The sequence below is a fragment of the Drosophila persimilis genome, unplaced genomic scaffold, assembly GCF_003286085.1.
Source record: "Drosophila persimilis strain 14011-0111.01,24,50 unplaced genomic scaffold, DperRS2 tig00000000-arrow-pilon, whole genome shotgun sequence".
Classification (NCBI taxonomy): Eukaryota; Metazoa; Arthropoda; class Insecta; order Diptera; family Drosophilidae; genus Drosophila; species Drosophila persimilis.
The window spans coordinates 6227495-6246682 of record NW_020825288.1 but is presented as its reverse complement, the minus strand read 5'-3'; positions in this window follow the sequence as shown (position 1 = coordinate 6246682).

The following is a 19188-nucleotide window of genomic DNA, read 5'->3' as shown; positions in this document are numbered from 1 at the left end:
TAAAGTATGTTGTATACAACAAATTAATGCTGATTCTTGTTTGCTCATAATTATTGCATAATAATCCCTCCGAAACGACAAAAAAGTGTGTTCAGTATACATTTCAATTGAATGAACTCGAACAAATATGAATAAAAGATTCATTTGATTGGCGACTGCCGCCGCTGCTCATTTATTTATGAGTATATTCCGATTCGGTGCAGCGCGAAATCGACATTACTTAATTGAGCGTAAATCAAATTAATTAATCATTAATTCGAGCGTTGTTAGCAAACGATTTGTGGTCCATTTAAAGTGGCTAACTGACAGAATTTTCCCCGAATTTCCTCCCGTTGACAGTACATCGGTAATGGAAATTGCACTCGTTAAAGTGAAAGCATGTTGCAGACCCCCCCATGACAGACAGAATGGAATAAATGAGACCAATTGCTAGCTAACAGCTTTAATCTGAACCCCAACCCAACCCCCGTTCAGAAGGCTCCTCTGCCTTGAATGGTGTTGATCAAATGTCAAAGTTGGTGATGAAAACAAGGACATCGACCGGGTAGACAATGCTCCCTGGAACTACCGACTTTTCAGCTAACGAGCAGGCGCATGTTCCATCTGCAATAATAACAATGCTGCCAGGATATTGACACAGCGGCAATAGCAACAACCATACCCATGTGCTGGTCGCAGGTCCTGCCATTGTCGACAATAAGAGCAAATGGCGGGCAAAAATGCAACTTGTAATTCGAACAAAAGCAAACCAGTTACAAATGCCGCTCATGTGACTACTCGTAGATGAACCTTTGTGTATGTTGGTACGTCCGCACGTGTACTATATTTATTTTCCATAGTACACGTATATGTATCCATGTGCAAGGAGGAGGAGGACTATAAACAGAAACAAAACTTAGGGGAACACGTGGACAGAAACGGAAGAACAATTGCCATAGCCTCACCGACAAGTCGGAGCTTCATCGAGCTAAATATATTTCCTTCGATGACTAGTCCAGGGATAAAAGAGCATTTGTGACCCTTTTCCAAGGCGATAACAGAATGAAAAATAACCATCTTATGGAATACCCTTGGCCTGAAGGAAGTTTTACTTGGTGGCCATTCGATTGGTTTTACCATTGCCATTTCGCGGTAAGTCCTTAACCATCAGGTCACCACCGAGATACGTAGTCCACGACTTCCTGTTCATTCAATTGGATACTCGGCTTCTTGACGACAGCGGCAGCGTCTTTGTCCCCATTTGTCTCAGTCAAGACCTCTAAAACGACCGGCATTTGGGAGATTTGTACTCGAGCTCGTGTGGATAATATTTATTGCTCCGGTACTTCAGAAGATCCTTCTTAAGTTCCACACGTATACACGTACCTATCGTCATTCACATAGCCCAAGTCATCCGTAGCCTCGTCGCCTCCGGGTCGCCATAGTAGCCGGGCCAGAACTCTCCACTGTCAAAGCAAAACTCTCCTACCTCGTTGGGTCCCATAGTGTCACGAAATTCGCCGACAATCTTCAGTTTCAACCCACAGCATTGGGCTTCTCGTCGAAGCTAAAGTTGAAACAGCAGCAACAGCCTAACTCTGAAAAACCACAGCCGAAGCGACGGCGAAGTTCTTGCTGAGTTTGTAAAGTGCAGCGCCCACCCATGCACAAAGGCCTGACTGCTGCCAATCGCCGTGTGACCTTGTCCTCCTCGATTATGCGCACCGAAGGGCCTATCGGACAACTCGTACTGAAGATGTCCTTGCTGATTGTGGTGATTCCAGCGATTTGGATGCGTACTGAACATCAGCAGTGGTGATGCATGCTTTAAGCAAATCCGTAAACCTCTTGACAATATTTGACTTTTTTGTGTAAGACTTACATGTTTTCGTTGAGAATTTTGCGGCTGTTGGACAATGTGATTGCCTTGGGAGGGCCCGTGGTTTGTTGTTTATTTATATCCCAATTTGAGACGAGTTGGCTGGAGACCTTCCTGCACATGAGTCTGGAGCACTTCCTGAATACTGATGGAGACCGTCGTATGGTTACTCATTGTCACACTCTTAATATCCGACTTGGCTGAGTCTTCTCGAACTATTTCATACTTATATCTGTCGCAGAAGATATAAAGTTGTTAGGTGATGTCAAATAGCTTTTCGTTGATTTCTTTCAGATACGTAATGTTCAGAGAGTGAGGTGAGATTCCCTTGAAGAAGCAGGCCTATGTGACAGCCAAGAGATAGGCGGTTTTTCTCGCTATGATGGCCACAATATCCGTCTGATACAGTCCAATGGAATGTCTTCTCAGAGTCTGATATCTGGAGAGATATATTAGAGGATTAGTAAGAATTTCCCCATTGTGCAACCGTTTGAACCAACTTGCACTATATTCTTGGGATGACGCTGCATCTCCTGAAATATTATTTCACCTATTGAAAGGTCTTCCTAATAGAGAGATCTCATCCTCAGGGCTGCAGATCTTGTATACTGTACGTCTCAAGACTATTTGCCTCCGACATTGTCAATTGTACACTTCCAAGGTAGAAGATATTGTCTGCTTGTGGGTTCTGTAATTATGCGTTGTATGTCATATGGTTATCTCTGTTCTGAGAGTGATAAGTTTGAGTGATAAGCGTTTTAAGTTCCATAAAATCAAACTAAGCGATCCCGAAACGCGAACCGAAGGGAGGAGACTCGTGTGTGCTGAAGATGATTACTTCTGATTTTACCCATTTACCCATCCCCAGTTGAATTTATCTAACTCCAAATTGAACTTGCCACGCATCAGTGTTGCCCAGGGAATACATACTACGGTTTTGGGTACATACATACACACATGTGTTTGTGTGTGGGTGCATTGGGGGTTAAGTTTAAAAGTTGTTCATGCCTAGCATTTGAAATTTGTTGCGAAATTATATTGCGGCTTGTTTGTTTCGCTCCTACTCCTGATTCCCTGCTGCTGCTGCTGCTTCGTATGCGTCACGTTGCGTATACGCGCCGTGTGCCCCCAGGGCAGGCCTTCTCACCATTCGCACACACAGAGAAAACCAAACAGAAAAATACTATAGCAACAACCACTAGATACACACCCACACACGAGCATCTAGATAGATGTATCTGAGGGGGGTGGTGGGAGGGGAGGGGACTCTACAAATCCGGCAGCATCTTCCGCACATTCTAGTAAATAAGTTTTGAAAAGGAAGGCGAAATAAACGTCGACAGCGTTTATACTCCTACATATATGTATGTGTATTATGCTGTATTACAAAAAGGATTGTTGTCGCTGCTGCCACGATAAATGGCCTAGAGTTCACATTATGTGTGTGTTTATGTGTGGGTGGAAAATCTATAAAAAGTTATAAAAGTGTCATTAGCGCCAACAATAGGCATGCCGTCAGCATCGGGACCTTAGCGCGTTGTTACATCGCTAAAGCCTTGTCATAATCCCTGTCCTGTAAACTTGTTGTTGTCAACTTTTTCTCCGCTTTGCATTGGCAGTGACCTCCTTTGTCACTCCCCGAACAATAATAATTCATACGAGTGTCACTACTAACTAACTAAATGGCTAAAGTAAAAGGTTTTCCGTGTACAATTTGAGATGTCTGTCTGTGCGAGAGTGTTGAGTACCGGTCTGTTTGCCATCTATGCCTATCATGTGCTTTTTATCACTCGTTGATTTGCCTTATTGTGTTGTTTCATGCATAATTTAACACAAAAATGGACCGAACAACGACATCAGGTTTAATCGAACTTCATGGCTTTGACAGATTGCAATTGTCTTTGTTATTTCTTTTCTAAATATTAATCGTATATAAGACATGCTCTCTCAGAGCTTTCCATTCTTCGATTAAGGTACATATTTTCAATAAATTCACTCATTCCATCACTACTTAGTTTTTCGATTTGGTTTCGCTTTGACTTCAGTCATCTTTTATTGGCAAACTTTTGTCCTGCTTTAGACATGCCCGTCACATTGAATCAAACAAGTTTATTTGCTCTGTCTCTGCAGTTGGATCTTACATCTCTCTCCTCCCCCTCCCGCTCTCCCACAATCCCATCGCTGGTTAGTTGACTTTGACAAATTTCAGCAAAGTGGATTAATTTGTTTTATTCTGTACCTATTGCTGTCCGCTCATTAGAGCCACAGACGAACAGAGTCGAACTTTTCGCCAGAGATAAGAAAAGTTGGCCGGTCCTGACCTGGCCTGGCTTGACGGGGCCTGGCTGGAGGGCTTTAATTAAGGCCCAGTCAGACGGCAAGTGAAATCAACAGGTGATTCCTGGGCCAGGCCCTGGCCCTGGACGTTGACAGGCGGCTTGTGGCACACACTTTGCCAATTAATGGCTCAGAGACTGGCTTCGGGCCTGCCCGACGATCCTTACAGGCAGTCCTGGATCCCTTGGAAACTTTAACTTTGCCCATAAATCTCCATTTCAAAAGTTCACGACCGGTTAGAGATACAGATACGAGTAAACAACGAGATTTAGCGCATTATGCAGGCAAGGGAGCATTTAGGCGGCTTTATTGTCGTAACGTTATTGTGTTCCATTCCGGTGTGCCCAAAGCCACACTTCCATCGTGCCATCGTCTTGCCACTGGCTTTGACTTTGGATTTTCGCACAGTTGCCAAAGGGCAACTTCGCCTGTACCACGCCCACGCGCTGTCGAGTGCCACAAGAGACATTATGCGTATTTTTCTTGGCATTCATTTTTTGTTCTCTCTTACGAAAATATTTATTTAGTCCTCGCTGGTAGTTTTAACGTTAAAGTTCACTGCATTGAGTGGAATTAAAATTTACAGGGAACAAAAATGAAAATGGCATATTAATAACGTGAGGAAAATGCATTCTTGGTTCAGCACACACGTCGTATACGCAATACGCGGTAAACTCAATGGAGTGTATGAATATATGGGGCTCCTGTTTCGCTTGTGTGCGTACGTGAATATTGCCGAAAGGCAGTCAGGAATTTATTTAACTTTCACTTTACTTGAAGCCGCTGCGTGGCAGCTGCGTGCATTTGATTATTCCCGTTTGCACAGCAGAATGACGAGAAACGCCAGACAAACAGAAGAGGCAAGGAAAAACTCTGCTGGCAACAATCAAAAGTCGCCACTGACAACGGGGCTATGCCTCCAGTGGAGGGGCCCTGTGTACACTGTACACGTATTTCTCCTTCATTTTAATTCACTTTATTTCATGGACAATCCGATCCGCTCATTTTCGCCTCCCATCGGGGCTGACATTTTCACGAAATTCATTTGCTGTCTCCGTATTTAAAGCTGCATTTTTTTCCCCCCTTCTCGGGGTTTTCTGGGGTTTTTGTCTTCCCCTTCGCAATTCCCGACATCGCTTAGCGTTGGGTGATATTGTGGCGACCTTTCTTGTTTTATTTATTTACATTTAGATTTTCCAAAAGACAAACGGCTAAGAGATAAGCGACAGCCAGCACAAATACAGCTCGGAATTTATTTAAAATTCAACCCGACAAATGTCAGCTTGATGGAGGCTAATTAAATCAGTGAAACTGACTTAAAGGACTGTGAGATGACTGCCTTGCAGCGGCTCGGTTTGGTCTGTATTCAATTCATGAATTCAATTGAATGGGACCCTCCAAAAAGTATTTTTTTCCCCTGGAAGATGGGTCATGGGACTAGTTTTTATACCCGATACTCAAAATGAGTATTGGGGTATATTAGATTTGTGGTAAAAGTGTATGTGTGTAACGTCCAGAAGGAATCGTTTCCGACCCCATAAAGTATATATATTCTTGATCAGCATCAATAGCCGAGTCGATTGAGCCATGTCTGTCTGTCCGTCTGTCCGTCTGTCCGTCCGTCCGTCCGTCCGTCTGTCCGTCTGTCCGTCTGTCCGTCTGTCCGTCTGTCCGTCCCCTTCAGCGCCTAATGCTCAAAGACTATAAGAGCTAGAGCAACGATGTTTTGGATCCAGACTTCTGTGATATGTCACTGCTACAAAAATATTTCAAAACTTTGCCCCGCCCACTTCCGCCCCCACAGAGGGCGAAAATCTGTGGCATCCACAATTTTAAAGATAAGATAAAACCAAAAACGCAGAATCGTAGAGAATGACCATATCTTATAGACTGCGGAATTGGATCGTATTACTATTATAGCCAGCATCAAGAAAACAATTTCATTTTTTCTCGCCCTGTCTCTCTCTAACACACAGGTAGCATAGGCGGCTTTGCTTAGAGTAAAACATTAGCGCCTAGATCTCAGAGACTATGAAAGCTAGAGCAACCAAATTTGGTATCCACACTCCTAATATATCGGACCGAGACGAGTTTGTTTCAAAATTTCGCCACACCCCCTTCCGCCCCCGCAAAGGATGCAGATCTGGGGATATTCATAAATCTCAGAGACTATTAAGGCTAGAGTAACCAAATCTGGTATCCGCACTTCTGTTAGATCTCACTATAAAACCTTTATTTCAAAATTTCGCCCCACCCCCTTCCGCCCCCACAAAGGACGAAAATCTGTTGCATCCACAATATTGCAGATTTGAGAAAACTAAAAACGCAGAATCATAGATAACGACCATATCTATCAGATTGCTGAATCTGGATCAGATCAGATAATTTTTGTAGCCGACGTCACGCTCAGACTGATTTTCTGTCTCTCTCGCAAGCACTCTTTGTCGTGTCGTTTAATATTAGCGGCGTCTGCCGGAGGAGAGCCATACTGACTTAGTATCGGGTATAACCGTAGAGTTGCGGTGTCCGCAGCAACTCACAACGTTCCCCCTCGTTTTTTGTACCTTCATATCTTTCTCTTGATTCAGTAAATCGCCCGTTTTCATGCTGATTGATGGGGCGCCCTTTCAGTCATTCTGACTTTTTTCTACTTATCTAAAATGTTGAATTTTTGCGCTGAATCATTTTCCACTCGGTCGTGCCATCCAGCTGAAAGTGTTTCGTTAATTAGGAAACGCGGAAATCTGTCATCTGTGTGCCCCTGTGTGCTCTCTTGTGTGTGTGTGTGTGGGTGAGTGATGGCAGCCACAATGGTCGTTCCTCATTTCATCTGCCAACCATGGCAACCATGGCAATCGCAGCGGGACTGCAGATTGAGGGTGAGGTAGAGGCTGCTCTGCTCCGCCGATGCGGTTGCCATAATGCCCGTAATTACTTTGTTAATGCTCAGCGTATTATGCCAGCAAATTAAATTATGTACGGTGCGAGCACAGAGGGAAACAGTGACAATGCGGCACACACTACTAGAGCCAGCAGGCAGCATCCAGCCACCAACATCCCGTAGCAAGACATATTGAATATTTAAGAACGTGGCGCACTTTTAAATTTTTTAAAGGGCCAAAAGGACCACTTGACTGCCGTGACATTTTAGCTTGGGGTATTATGCGCAAGACTTTAATTAAATGCGACAGAATTTCGCCAGGGAGTGCAGGGAGTTGAAACTCGTAGTTAATCCACTGGAGGAGTTGCTTACAATTTAATAAAACAAGAGTGTACTGCTTTTGCTCATAGAAAGAGCTTTCATTAGCCACTCAGAAGTTTCATACGATCAAGGTTAAAATTTCTAGGAGAGGAATATGGTTAGGGAAAATGGATCGCTACTTTCAGGACACAAAATTTGTCCAGATTTAGTCGGCAGTTGAGTTGAGTTGTTGGAAGCGGTACAGTTCGAGTTCCCTTAATCATTGAATGACTGATTACTGACTACGCTCCCCAGTGAGTCACACTCCTTCCCTTTCATTACGTCATGGTCCACTGTTGGCCACAACACACTCCAATTACGTTGCCAATTTACCATCTACCACAATAGATGCTGGGCCAAAGCGGAAGTCCCGGGGTGCACTTCCATGGCACGCTCAGATAATTTCATTGTAAAGTTTAAGCAAATGTTTACCCTACAGATGGGAGACAGACTGGGACTGAGACTGGTGGGGGCCGACTGGTGAGGGCGTGCTCCTCTTGCCGATAATTGAATTAGGGATGCCGACGACAAGGTAACAGGGTCTGCGGGTTGAAATGAATGAGCAGACGAGGTGCGTCACAAATTAAAGCCAACAGCAACAGCCACGGCAACGGGAACGGGAACGGGATGAGGCCAACAGGTGTTGACTTTTCGCCAATTTTCCATTTTGGGGTCTCTTAAGTCTTTAATAATTTAATGGCTTAATAAAGGCTAGGCCATCGCACTGCCAGTGTCGTGATCTGATCTGATTTGTGTGCGAGCTGTGCCCTTGCCAGTCGGTCTCTAATTGAGTCAGCAGGCTTCTTGGAATTGGCCTGATTGTGCATGGGGCACAATCTCGTCAGTGTCTGGGCCAGGCCGAGGCTCTCGCTAATTTCCTGCATTCAATGGGCGACGGCTCTAGGGCAGGCCGTCGCGTCGTGGCCGAGTGGCAAGTGTCTTCTGGCTCTGGCACTGGCACTGGCACTGGCATTGAATGGAATTAAGAATGCAACTTTAGTCTATTTAGTCGCTTGTAATTGCGTTTGCTTGTTAACTTGATTCCCTGCTGTTCTCTGACTGCTTTCATTCAGATACTCCCAAATGCAGTAGCAAATGGCTGCCGGCCAAAGCCAAATGCAGCAAACCACACAGCACTCTCTGGCTAATGACATTTGCAGAAAGGCTGCCAAAAAGCCTGGACCTTGACTTCAGTCCAACGGCAAGAGGCAAAGAGCAACGTTTTTCCGCTTCACAAAAGCATCCCACTGTTGACGTCACTCCCGATTGATTCCCAGGAACAAAGTCTGACGCATTCCACCCGACATCTGTGCGTGCATTGCTTTTTAATGGCAGGGGCCAGTGGAATTCCTTAGATTTGTTTGCCACGCGGCTTTTCCCCGACTCCTTTGCTCTGTCCCCCAGCTGGAAACAGTCCAAAGCCCTGGCCAGGCGTGAAGTGGAAAAGTCGCCTCGGTCTAGCCCACTAATTTCTCAAAGGATTTCGGCTTCACTTAGTTGTTCTTTGTTGCGGCATGTGCCACAAGACCCAAGGTCTCCGTCTCCCTGTCCCTCTCGATTACGAAGTTGTCAAGTGGGCCAGGCCAAGTGGGGTTGCCAGGTCATTGCATTGCAGCGTTCTATTAGCAGGCATATCCTCTTGGGCGCCTCTTGGGGGTCAACTCTTCATGCAGTGATTACACTTGTAAGCCGGCTGAACGGATTGCCCTAGTATTGATTTTCGTCCGGCCACAGTGGCCGGACAATGTCCCAGAGCCGTGATCTGGAATGAACAATGAATACATATTTTCTGTACATTAATAAACACTCTGCTTGGTTTGGACTTGAAGTCGGGCCGCTGTCAAGTGCAAACAAAGGTCAGCTTTTTACACTCCACTCGGAGTTAGAAATCCTTTTGGCAGACACTGTGGCTAGTCAGGGCATCACTTTCTCTTATTAAGTACCCAGCAGCATAAACCACAAATCTGATTTATGGCAGCCAGACACAAATCTGAGGCCCGGACCTGGCCGTGGCGCTTTAAGAAGACTCCTTTCCGCCATGTCTGGCCAGAATTTAAGCAGCGCAAATAAAACGCAAAATTACACCCACACACAGATGGCACAATTTGGGATTCCATTATGAGCTCTGTTGACGAATGCATAATTGAATCTAAAGTATCTCATTTGTCCCATAAACACGTTCGACTTTTATTTTACTCACTTATAAATAAACCAGAAAAATGGTGAATACGAGTATGCGGAAAAATATTGTTGACTCTCGGGGCAAAGCCACGTGCAGGCTGAGAAACGACAAACAGCAGCCCCCCAAAACAACAATTGAATTTCTGTTTAGTTAAAACACACACTCTCATAAATAATATATATAGCATTCTTTGTGCCACACGGATGCGAGTGTGTGTGTGTGTGTGGGGGGCATCAGGTATCGGTATTGGCATTGGTATTGACATTGGGGAACATTAATGCCTGTTTTGTGTGTGTGCCACAATCGAAACGAAATGAAAAAGCATTTGACTTTCTGGTTGGGCTTATTCTGTTTGTGTGTACGTGTACATACATTCGATCACCGGCATTTTGGGTCTGCAATCACCTCAGTGAGTAGCAGACGGTGAGTGGCAGACGGGCAGGACAGGAAGAGATGGCATTAGTTTAAAAGGCTTCCAATACCCGTGGCCATATTCAATTTATGTAATAGAATTGCGTTATTTGTGTGTTAAATGAATTTCCCCATTCAATGCCAGCACAGCTTAAGTGTGGGCCCCCCCCATTTGTGGTTGCAGCTAATGATGTCGGGAGTTGTGTTACAAATTTCAACCGCCGAGGGGCTTCGCTCCGCAATTGTGTGAGGCTTAAATCTAAAGCCTGGCTAAAACTCTACTGCTCTTTGCTTTTAACTACACTTTCCACCAACACACTAAATGTATAATTTGCTCAATAACATGATAATTATAACGACATCAGATAGCTATGCTTTGAATGTGTGGGCTGGCAACACAGTTCGCCCATTACCAGAGAAACATGGCAGGAACGTGACAGGCCCTGAAAAGTTTCTAGTTATATTAATAATTTGATTAGTAGTTAACGACGAAGAGGCAGGAGACAGGAGACAGTAGGATGGCAACGGGCAACAGTGCGTATGTGTGATGCCTCCATTCTGTTTCTGTGGGCATATGTCGCCTTTCGCTTTCCACTCGGCGAACAGCAGGCGAAAGTGTGGTTCGGGGCGAGTGCAAAAGGTCTCCACAACGCAGAGGAAACTTAATTTTCGTGCCGAATTTTTGCATATTTTATTAACCCAAACAGACGGCACACGGCGCTCGGCGCTGTGGCGCAGCTATTGGATAACCAACCCAATCATAAAAGTTACCCCTCAGCCTCGGCCTCAGTCGACTTGCTTTAATTTTATGCACAAACAAAAGTCCTCAACTCGGCCCAAAGTCTCGGGCAAGGGTTTGCTTTTCTGTTTATTTCTGGGCCCGAGAGCGAGACCGTGCTCTGGGTTTTCTCCTAGAACATCCTCCTACGTACATATACTCCTACGTAGATATATTTAAATTAAATCTTAAATATTGTGTAGATTGCGGAATCAAAGCAGAGCTAGAGCCAGAACCCGAGCCACCAGCCTCCGACTCGAATTACACTTGAAGTTTAATCGCCCAGATTTGGCATCCGGCAGGGCAGCCGCCAAGTACTCGTACTTTGGGGATGCTGTGCCCCATTTGCTTGCCTACTTTTTGGGAAGATGCTGGGAGTATTAGATAGCCGTTTGATTAGGGGAGAACAATTTAATTTGTGTTGATCATGGTCTGGTTTCCGTCTTTCCCCATTTACGAGACCCATAAAATGGTTAACACGTGTCCACTTGGCTTGGCTTAAACAGCTTTAAGGTCTCATCTCCTCTTCGACTCCATTGCGAGAGTATGGATTCTGTTTGCTCTTCACTGCCCACAGCTGCCCGAGTACGCATACGCAGCGTGGCCCAACGAAGGGCTCAACGATGCACTCTGTCCGTTCAGATGATAAGCATTTGACTCTGGGCCATGGACAGACGATGCACAGGCACGTATCAGTTTCGACTTGTGCATGGCCAGAGCCAGGGCAAATGTGCGGACTGCGCAAAGTTGGATTTGGCCAGAGGTAGAGGTAGAGGTAGGCCAGAAGAAAGTTGGGCTCGCCTTATCTATCCGCCTGACTGGCTCTGGATGTAAATTGCATTTGGAACCGAATGGTGTTGACTTGGCCCCAGAATGAATGTATTCAGATTTGCTTTGTTTCATCGACCTTCGTTGGCTCGGAGGTACGAGTCCGCTCGAACTCATTTGACCGGCAGTTGATTGACCGTCCCACACACACCCACACAGAAGACACTTCGATCAAAGTGTCATTCCATGTTAATTGCTTGGCTGTTGCGGTTTTTGTGGAGCTTGTGCTTGTGCCCCAAAGTTCAAAGTTCTTAGGGCAAATGATTGGTAAAAGAATGGATAAACTCTGCTCGGGCTAAAACCCTTTTCTGGACAAATTCTGTTTCTGTTTCGTATGAGAGTGTGAAGCAGATCTGCTGGTATGGATACGAGTCCGGTTGGACTTTACTTTCACACATACCAGACAGATGTCCTCCACATATTCCATCCATAGTCCTCTGTCAAGATGAAACTTTGTTCCCGTTTCCCCCCCGCCCCCGTACGACCCCTCCTCTCTTTGGACGGAACTTTTTTTCAATTTTCGTCTGCCACAATGGGTTATCAAATGACAACGTGCAAAGTGCTCAGCAGCACTGCCACATCCTGCCGCCAGAGGACGGCCAAGGGATGCTCTGCGCTGCTCGAGTCTATTCAATTTCAATTGGAGCCTGTTTCAAATCGATTTTTATTATTTTGCATTTATTTTTCACCCCCGTGTACCCCACAGCACCACCAGAGAGGAAGTCCATGCGAGTATTGGTTTTCCATCCATCCTTTTTTTAGCATTCGATTCGTCGGTTTGCCGGTTTGTCGCTTGGCATTGTGGTCGGATCAAGGTGACCGGGTGGACGCCGGATGCCAGCGGGTCGTTAAATCCACCACAAAATCTAAGCCAACCTAGGACCTTACCTTCCTTTCTGCTTCCCCTGGATAATACACAGACAAATACTGATTAATCAGAGTCTTTAAGCGCAGATTCGGAATGGTCTCCAGCTGCCGAGTACAATTGTTCAGTAAATGGTCGACATTTATTATGGGAGAGTGGGACCATTTGTTTGCTCTGCCCCAATCGGATCCAGCTAATGACTCGTCGTCTGTGGCTTAGTTTGACGGTGTCATTCAGTCGACCCACGACTTCTGTCAAACTCCGCTTCGAGTCTGAGCCTGAACCTGAAGCTGAACCTGAACCTGAGCCGGGACGCTGCTGTCTACCCTCATTTGCCTAACTGACATTTCAACGCGTGTCACCGAGGAGCAGGCAGCGGTCCCATCATCACTTTTCGCCCCATGCGCCGTTGGAGCTGTCACCATGACTGATACAGCATCCATCCCACGGAAGCCAGGTTGACGCACTTATTGTTTGACTTTATTTATGGAGCGATATTAGAGGCGTCGTACAGTGCGTGCTGTCAGTCCATGCACATGGTTGATGGTGGTGGCTGGTTGGTTGGTTGGTTGGCTGGTTGGCTGGCTGGCTGGCTGGCTGGCTGGCTGGCTGGCTGGCTGGCTGGCTGGTGGGATTTGCAATTGCGTTGTCCTCTGATAAAAGGGTAAAGAGATGATGGGCTGGGCGTCTCTCTGGCCATAATGTATGTGACATGGGCGTGTTCAATTTGCTTGATAGATGTCTGCCATTGTAGCGGGAATCTCAAGCGTGATTCGGTTACCAAGGGAGAGATAGAGAGAGAGAGCGGAAGAGATAAAGAGAGCTGGCAACTGATGTCCCTATTATGGCAGATTTCCCCGAATCCTGTTTGGCAATTTGCAAAATACTCGTATTGCTGATGGAGCAGTCTTTCCAACATTCCCTTAGCTAACAGCGAACGGGTTGGTACTCCTCAACTTGAAAAAGTACTTTCATTTTCCTGGAACTCACTTAATTTAGTCTTTTCAGTTGAAAATTCGGAAGTGAAACTTCAATTACACAGATGGACACACTCTGCATTCTCCATTCTCCATCCTCCATTCAGAGGCCCTTGCCAAGTCGAAGACCCTCTGAATCGAAGTGAAAACTTTTTGCGTTCCTTGGCAAGGCGTTTATCGAATTATGATCGATTTTTGCCCTGAATTGACACAACGTCGCCACTACGTGAATGCCTGCGAGAAAAGCGACTGGAGAAATGGCGGCCAATTGCATTAAATTATTAACGTTTTAATTACGAATTTTAATGGACATTTTTCGCAGCAATTGAATTTACATCGACAATCTCTGGGGAGACACGTAGATTGGCAGCTCCGTGCCCCTCTTGGTTCAAACTGCTTTCATAGAATATCTCTAAGCCAAAATAAACTTTTACCAAAACGAAAACTACTTGGGGACAATTTTTTTGCGAAATTGACAAATTTTGACATTTACGCAGACGAGGGAAGCTACCAGTCAGCCAATGGAATGTGTATTACTTGTCTGTTTGCTTGTGTTCCTCCATCCCTCCTGCTGTTGCTGTTGAATATGTAATTTGATGAGAGGCAGACAGACACAACACACAATGCCCCGCCACAGCCAGCCCGGCGAGGCATGTAAATATGTATGAATGTTTCCACAGCTTCCGGCGTCTCGTTGATAAGCCAAGGAATTTGAGGAGCCTTGACTTACTAGGCACTTCCACATCCACAACCCCCCATTGTCTCTCCCCAGTCACGTGTCCCCGTGTCCCTGTGTCCCTGTTTCGTCCCCTCAACTTGTTAGTTTGCTTTAAGTGTCCGTGTACTGCCTTGGGGGCCTGGGCCACACTTCAGTTGGTGTTTGTCTTGTGGTTGGATTAAAACACACTCGCCCCAGTCCCATTCCCAGCAAATGTCCATGGTTTCAAACACTCACTCACTCAGACACACACACACACCCGTGCTCGTGCTAGGAGTTTATGAAAATATGCGAAAAGTGTTGAATTTATTTGCCCAACAAACATTGTGAGTTTTCGCATTTGTTGTTACGACTTTTAATTCGCTCGGCTTCTCGAGTTGTATTTTCATACCCGGCAATCGTGGATAGCAAGGGTATATTGTATTCTAGGAAATGTAATCAACAGCCAGGGGAAGGCCTAAGAGGTAGGATCTTCTCTCACTCTTCCCCCTCACATTTCTGCTTTTCAAAACCATTTTGAAGATTCCAAAGATATCCTTTAATTCATTCACAGCTTCAAAAATATCCCTGGATATCTCATTGTCGAGGCCATGGCTTTTTCTGGCCTGCTGAGTCCTGAGTAGATGCAGCTGGCGAGCAATTATTCAAACAATATGTCTGCAAATCTCTGCCCATCCTGACACGGATGATGAACGGGCAGGCAACATGTTGCTCCGTGTAGCAATTAAAGACAAGCACAGAAGGGCTAAAGCCGTTCTTAAAGCTAAGAACCATTACTGATTTCACTTACGGTCACGTTTCTTCGCCAACAGGTGACATTTCCAATTCGACCTTAACCGGATTAATTTCATCCTTCCGCCATTAGGAGAACCGGAAGAGGGACCAGTCACGAGAATGGCTTTTGGTCTGTCGTCTGCAAGGGCCTTTAGTCTGTGTATCAGGTTTGCGCGTATCCTTGGTCCTGTTTGTGCGTTTTAATAAATTGAGTTTTTCGCATGGCTTGATTAGTCAAGGGAGCCACCGTGGCCACCGTGGCACGGAAGCAGCGCCAACAGGTGGCCCACAAAACAAAATAAAACTCATGAAAAGTCTGGAAAAGTGTAAACAGACTTCAAGTATGACATCAGCTTGGTGTATTGTGGCATGCGATAAATTTATTCACACAGATGTACGAGTATAAACAGGCAATCACGACCAGATGCTGGCGAATATCTCCATGCCACCATACAGGTGCACTCGAGGCGTCACCGCTGCGTGGCAGGCAGGCTGTCAGCCATTTTTGCTGACTCTGTCAGTGACACTGCCACTTAATGCGGCATTGCTTAGCCGCCCGCCCCCACATTGGCGCTCTGTTTGCCTGTGGCTGTTGTTTCCAAATTACGCAGCAGAAATTAGGGTACGGTCTGACATTTGGTCTAATCCCACACAGCGAGCCGAGACCACGAATGCGTGTGCAAATGCCCGTAGGTAGAAGTAAATGTAATCTGATTACATGCAAACAAACATAATTTATTGCCCATTCGATGGAGTTTATCAGCAGCGGCACTCTGCTGTCAGGACGTGGTCTGGTCTACTCGTATTTGTTGCACACTCAACGCTGTTTGTGCGATTGATTGCATAACCGTAAATTATGCAACGCAACAGACTGCTGATGATGGCCAGTGCAGGCCCTTCAGAACGAGGACCGTCGTCCTACCAAACACTGCTCGGGCAGCGGGTGAGTGCTTTTAATATTCATCTAATGCACTCGACGTGTTGTGTTAGCAAACTGCAGGCCATCACGGGTATACTCGACCAGGACTGGCCAGATTCCGACTGACTTACAAGCTCCCTTGGCGCAACAGGGTGTCGACAGACACGATTCCCTTCCGCCCACAGACATTGTGTATTAGCTTCATTTTTCTTGGCCAACTCTTCGTTGCTGCTGCTGTTGTTTCCAGCATCTGGCAGCTGCTGCATCTGAAGCCCCTCCCCCCCCTGCTGATGATGCGGATGTCCGTCCACTCTGGGTGCCTGTGTGTGTGTGTGTGCTAAGTGAGTGTTGCTACCTGCACATGACTGCTCGTCCGGGTCCGGGCTTGTGCGTGGGGGTACCGTGGGGATGTTGCTGCTGTCTGTTTGGAGCATTCAACTTAGTATTGAAATCATTGATATGCCATCGGTAGTGCAGGGTCCATGTCCGTGCAGCACTCACACCCTGCCATATGTCTGGGTCTGGGTCTGGTTGCGGCCCTTTCTGTTTCGTCGAATCACGCATGCAGCTCGATGCCGCACGTGGCGTATGCGCAATATTGGGACGCTTCATTGGGACCTGGTTTTATTTGCTGCTGCTGCTGCTGCTGCTGCTTACCTGTTTACGCATTCAATTTATGCATTGACTTTGATTACGTTGTGCAGTATGCAAAACGCGTAATTTGATTTTTGATAACTGTTAGATGGGAATCTTCTAATGACAATTCGGTTGGAATATCTCGATTGATTTTTTACTTCTTTGCCACCTTCCTGTATGGCTCTCAGCCGCCAGCGTGTCAGCCAACGTGCAATAAACCGCCCCTGAGAAATGTCAAGAAGCCAGACCGTGGAGCACGTGCAGGATACGCTGGTTCGCGGTTGTGGCTTCACTTTAATGGTGCTAATAAGGCGCTGGTAATTATAATTGAATTACTTGCAAGCGCGCTCTTACACACACACACACACACACTCACAGTCTGGGTAAAGTGGATACCCGCTCGTGTTGGCCATTAGATTTTTCTCCGTGTGCAATTACGGCAGAGGCAGCGGCAGGAGCCGGAGCCGGGCAGCCAGTACTGACATATAAAAACTGATTTATGCCCCGGTCTTCCAGGACCGTATATAAGCTAAGGAGTGGAGGGGGGAGCAGAGAGGCAATTCAATGGTAAGTCAAACAGTTCCCGGCACTCTTGATGTTGATGCAGTTGAGATTTAATTTGATTACATTGGCATGGGAGAGCAGGGCAAACATCTTCTGATTGCCTGAATAAGCAATGAGGAGGGCATAAGCTAGATGTGGCTTCAATGGGTGGCGGTAATGTGAGCATCCTTGGACCAGGGAATCCTTGGCGCCATCCACCTCCAGTTGTGTATTAATACACATATTACGCAATTAATAACACACGCTGGGTGCTCAGCTGGGCGCAAAATGTAACACTTGGTGCGGAGTGTTCCCCAACAGGCAGCTGCATCCTTGCCGAGGCCCCGTGCTAAATTAAGAGCCTCATGCAGCAGCAGCATCAGCATCAGCAGCAACAGCATCTGCTCGGGAAGTCAGTGAAGCTGCGTACCGTAAATTTATAGCCGCATGGAAACGCAACTTGTGCAGCCATAAATGGCTGAATGAATTGCTTCTGGAGTGCGAGTGGATTCACAAAAGTGGCCACTGAACCCGTCCCACTGGATGGTTGCGGCACCACCATCAAGGAATCAAGTACGTGGGCAAGCGCCTGCACTTCTCTCCGCCTCTTGGCATCTCTGAAAGTGCTTTTCTTTATGGCCCTCTTCTCACTACCCGCATGAAAATTGTGCCGTAGCGGTGCAAGGGACTGGGGCAGGAAAGCAGCAAAAAAGCTTCACTGAAATGTATAAAATTGTGCCAGCTAGGCATTCTTTTCCTTCCTGGCGACTGCGTCTTCCTGCTGCCGCTGTTGTCTTGTGCGCTCACACGGAAAAGCAGACAAAATGTATCTGTGACAGCGGCAGCCAAGAAATCCAGGATAACCAAGCGGAGCAAGAGCCCAAAACGAAAGACGACAAACGAATATTTATTACAGGTGTTTGCCTTTGACTGACAGCAGGGAGCCAGCCCCGGGGACGGGTACGGGTAGGGAGGATTTAGTTCTGGGCACTCGAATAAGAACTCAACTTTAAGATTGAAGCACATCGGGCAGATTCTTTTGTTCGATTGTGCCTGCAAATTGATTTGGCATCATCAAATCGTACTCCGTGCCCGGCCAGCCACACAGCACACAGCTCCCAGACGAAGGCAATTCGCCTTCAAATCCGATTTGGGTCGGTATTGAAACCCGAACAAGAATTCCAGGAAAAGCTGCCACCAACTGTAGAATAAAGAATTTTTACAAAATAATCACAGAATAACCGCACAAAAACCACAGCATTTCATAAGGTAGCCATACCCGTGGAAGGTGGAATTTAAAGCAGAGCAAGGACCCCGCGCAGCCACTTCACAGCGAAGGGGAAAATATGCAGAATTGCACTTTTAAACATTTCAAAGCACCTTGGCAGGACCTCGGTGACAGCGAGGAGAAGACAATCCGCGGCACTCGCTTGGCACCCCCTGCTGTCGACCAAGTGGATTTACCTGGTTAGGTATGCAAATCTACGTGAAACTTGCTGCAAGACAATGGAAGCCAAAGTATCTTTTGCCAGGCAGCTGAGATTTATTACCGCCCGCGGGGATTGGCAGCGCCAGATACTCTCGTCCTCTCGTCCTCTCGTACTCTTACTTACATAAATGTAAATGCAGACGGTAACCAAAAAGGAGGAGCATCATTTCCATTCCCATCATGGCCATGACCAGGCTGCTGGTGTTGGTTGGTCATTCTGATTAGAAGCCGTAACGTAACGGTTTGCCACTGACAGTTAATGAGGGGAATCTCTGTGGGTTGGGGGGCTGGCGGGTTGGCAAGCTTGTGGAGCGTTTTCATGTGCTCGTGATGTGTAATTAATTTTCGGCAACATCTGTTTATCCTAATTAGAGATGAACGCCCCGTGCAGCGGATACATATGCAGGGTTGGAGTGGCGTATGGGTGTGGGTGTGGCCCGAGGCGTTTTCTTTTCATTTATCATTATTAGAATTCTGGCCCCAAAAACAAACCCTAGGGTCAGCAGAGAGATGAAAGAGGGCTAAAACGAGCCGAAATCAAGTGAGTAATGGCTGGAACGGCTCCTGCATGGCAAATTCTCTTAATCAGCGCACCAGCAGCGGTACCAATTTCTATACATAGATATACATAG